Source organism: Mustela nigripes, chromosome 2 (assembly GCF_022355385.1).
Source record: "Mustela nigripes isolate SB6536 chromosome 2, MUSNIG.SB6536, whole genome shotgun sequence".
Taxonomy (NCBI): domain Eukaryota; kingdom Metazoa; phylum Chordata; class Mammalia; order Carnivora; family Mustelidae; genus Mustela; species Mustela nigripes.
This window is the reverse complement of record NC_081558.1, coordinates 7,353,095-7,357,316: the sequence shown is the minus strand read 5'-3', so window position 1 is coordinate 7,357,316 and position 4,222 is coordinate 7,353,095.

The window sequence follows — 4,222 nt, the reverse complement described above, 5'->3', positions numbered from 1 at the left end:
CTGTCCTCTTGTCTATTCTGTTTGCTTTGGCCTCTTCTGGAGCAGTTAATATCTAAACAGGCGTGGGGAGGGAATCCCATAACTCCAATGGGGGAAGAGGGAGCTTCTCCTCCCTTCTCAGCCCATCCTCCATGGGACGCCGGGGACAGCTGCACTAGGAAGTATCCCAGGTGCCCCCTTGGAGGCCAGAGTGGTGGACGGGGGGTGTTGTCCTTTCCATGACTCATAAGGTCTTACCTGGAAGCCTTCCCCTCTATCAGCAAGAAGCCTAGGGTTGGGAGACTTGGCTCAGAGCTTGGTTTGGGACTGACCCAGAGAGGCAAGAAGAAACAGAATTGTTCCCACCTCTGCCCTTGTGAAATTGGTGAGTTTCTGGGGTAGCTGCTCAAACGGGGGCAGCCCAGGGATTATATCTTCATTTCCCCAATCACAGAGCATGAGCAGCCATGGCATAGAGCCATCCGGCCCCGGGACCCGCCATAATGGAACCTTCTCAAAAAGTCACAGGTCAAATCCTCTTGCTGGGCTCCAGATCTTTCTGCATAATTATGCTTGGTAAATTGTGACCATTGTTCATTGTTCCTAAATCACGCCAAGCTCCCTGGGCTCCTTTTCCAGAAGGAAAATTATACATATTAAACCAGGGACAAAAACACATCTTGCTTGAGGCATTCCTGGAAGAAGGCTTTCTCTGTCCCGAAATAATTTTCACTGCCTGTTTAATATGCCCTTTAAAGATGTTGGACCCACTTTGTGGTGTCTGCCTCTTAGAAGCAGACAAGTTTGTCTGGTTCTTTTTTTTTTTTTTTCCATTTTTTTTTTTTCACTGCCAATCTGGACAGTCTTGCTTATTGGAAAGCACCAGATCTCCCCGAAACAATGATAAAATACATGTATTCCACAAAGATTCATTAAGTATGTGTTATGAGCCCAGCCCTCCTAAGCATGCTGGGAACACAGCAGTGTCCACCTTCGCCAAAATCCCTGCCCCTGTGGAGTGGACATTTAATGAGGACTTACTAAGGGCTTAAGGTACATTTCTGCCTTAAACCTCATAGCCTCTTGTTAATTAGGTTCAACCTGTGCCTGCTTTCCAGACTCTATCTTTGTAGAGAGCTATAAAACCAGTGTGGATCTAGTCATTTATTCCTCACTGTGTGCCAGATGCTGTTCTACGTGCTCTGTCTGCACTGACAGAAGAACCATAAATGCCCCTTTATGCTAAAGTAAGAATTCCCACCTATTATTTATTTATTTGACAGAGAGAGATCACAAGTAGAGAGGCAGGCAGAGAGAGAGAGAAGCAGGCTCCCTGCTGAGCAGAGAGCCCGACATGGGACTCGATCCCAGGACCCAGAGATCATAACCTGAGCCGAAGGCAGCGGCTTAACACACTGAGCCACCCAGGCGCCCAGAATTCCCACCTATTGTATAGATAAGGAAACAGAGGCCTGGTGAGTGAAGGCAACTTGCCCTGGGTTGGGCAGGGGAGCCGTGAGGCTCCAGGTGATGCTCTAGAGTCCAAGGTCAACAGTCCCTAGTGAAGCGGTCCAAAGGTGAGGAATTCTCAGTCCCTCCCACCTTCTGTCCAGTCTGGGCTCCCGCTCACTGTGCCAGTGTCTCTGTCTCCCCAGTGGGAAACCTGGTCAGGGAAGCCTATCTGAGGCTTTTGAAACATGCTCAAGCCTGCAGCTTCCTTGAGTTTTGGTTTTGTCTTTGGGGGTGGGCCCAGGAAGGGAAAAACAGAGGAGGTGGGAACTACTTTGAAAACAAGGTTGGGGCACCTGGGTGGCTCAGTGGGTTAAAGCCTCTGCCTTTGGCTCAGCTCGTGATCTCGGGGTCCTGGGATCGACCCCCCGCATCGGGCTCTCTGCTCAGCGGGGAGCCTGCTTCCTCCTCTCTCTCTGACTGCTTCTCTGCCTACTTGTGATCCCTCTGTCTCTGTCAAATAAATAAATAAAATCTTAAAAAAAAAAAAAAAGAAAAGAAAACAAGGTGATACAGCTTTATCATCCGATGAACAAATGCATGGAGGTGGAAGTCGGTGAATGAGTGACAGGAGCTCACTCCTCATACCTCTGTCCCCTCCTCCCCACCCAGTCTCAGGTCCCTTAAACGAAGAGGCAGCATTTGTTCAATAACTAATACATAAAATAACCGGGAGCACCATTTGCATGCCTGTCCTTGCTGTAGGTGCTGGGGACACAGCAGTGAAGAGGACCGAAACCCCTTCCCCTTAGGGAGTGGGTGTCTACTGTAGCTGCCTTCACCTGGACTGTCCCTTTTCAGCCTCTCAGCATTCTCATTAGAATTCCCATTGACCCACTGTGCAGATGGAAAAAACCTAACTGTGTCGTTAGGAAACGGAGGCACAGGGAGGTTAAGTGACTTGCCTCAGATCACACGTCAAGTTAAGCGAACCTGTGTGGAGAGGGAGCTCCAGGAGGGTAGGGGGTCGCAGACCCGCTGTGGGATCCACCCAGGACCGCTACAGCAAGTTAATGGTCAAGTTCAACCTTTCGCACTTGGCCGCGAGAGGGCGCGAGCGAGCCTCCAGTCGAACTGAGGAGCGCTCGGCCTCCTCCCGCAGGAATGCGGGCGGTGGAGGGAGGGGACGTGGGCCGGACGCCCGGAGCAGCTGCTACCGCCGCTCCGATCCCGCCCGCCTTTCCCTCCCTGGGACCCCAGGTTTGCAGGGCGGGAGGGACGACTTTGCAGGGATGTGTGGCCTCTGTTTTCGCTCCCTCCTTCTCCAGGCTTCCAGCCCAAAGCTTCCCGGGAAAGGCCGGGCAGGATCCAGGAGGCTGGGAGTGATGCCCAGAACAACATGGCCGTGAATGGCTGTCACTTCTGAAACACCTAAGTTCCCGCACTTAGTAGGGACTTTCTCCCCAGCAACCCTTCCATTTTACAGGTGAGGAAACCAACGCTCAGAAAGGTGACATTTCTTGCTCCAGTAGGAGGTATCAGGAGCGTCTTAACGTCTTACCCTGCTGGCTCACTTCCTGTCTCAGCTCAGGCTCCTCCGGTCATGGTCATTTCTTGGTCCCTGAGGGCTTCTGATCATGCACTTGTTTTCCCCAAGGCTTCAGGAACTGGCCTTGCTTCCTGGTCCCTAAGGGCATCCATCCCATGCCTCCCCTCCTGGTCCAAGGAGGTCTGACTCGCAGGGAGAATTTTCAGGGGGAGCTTGTTGCTTGCTATGGGAGGAGAGGGAAGAATTCAGCAGTCACGTTCGGGGTTGATTACTGGGTCTGAAAGCGGTGTGATAGGTGCCACAACAGAACTGACAGCCTGATCAGGGAAAACTGTCCCAGAATAAGCAGTTACGAGGGTCCAGAGAAACCTCCTAACCCTACCAGGCTGGAGAGTCAAAGAAGGCATCCTGGAGGAAGTGGTATTTAGGCTGACGCCGGAAGTCTAGAAAAGTAAAGATAATCCCGGGAAAGGATTAGGGAGGGAGGGTTTTGCTTTGGGGGAGGAAACAGCCCAGGCAGAGACCTGGAAAGGAGGTGATCTGAGGAGTAGTAAGGAAAGGGTCTTGAAATCCTTCTTAGGCCATGGAGAGTCTCATTTGGATGCATTCATTTATCCACTCATTCTTTCCTTTGTCAAATATGTGGATATCTACCTCGTGCTGCATTCTCTTGTAGGTGCTAGGGATGTAGGTGAGCCAAGTCTCCTCCCCATGGAGCTGACGTTCTAGTGAGTTCTTGTTTCAAGCAAAAACCAAATAGCTAACATATGTCAGGTGATGAGAAATAAAGCAGGTTCAGGGGACGGAGGGACAGGGTACTGTCTTGTGGCCTCTCTGAGAAGGTGAACTGAAGGAAGGAGCCATGTGGCTGTCTGGGAAAAGGGTTCTCTAGCAGATGGGGCAGCAAGTACAAAGGCTCTGAAGTAGGGATGTGCATGGAGGGTGCCTGGGAGGCCCAGTCATTAAATGTCTGCCTTCGGCTCAGGTCATGATCCCAGGGTCCTGGGATCAAGCCCTGTGTAGGGCTCCCTGCTCACTGGGAAGCCTTCTTCCCCGTCCCACTGCCCCTGGTTGTGTTCCTTTTCTCGCTGTCTCTCTCTCTCTCTGCCAAATAAATAAATAAATAAATAAAATCTTAAAAAAAAAAAAGGGAATGTGCACGGAGTATTTAAGAAACAGTAAGGAGGTCAGTGTTCTAGAACGAAGTCGGTGAAGTGGAAAGAGTGGGAGATAATTTGAAATTAA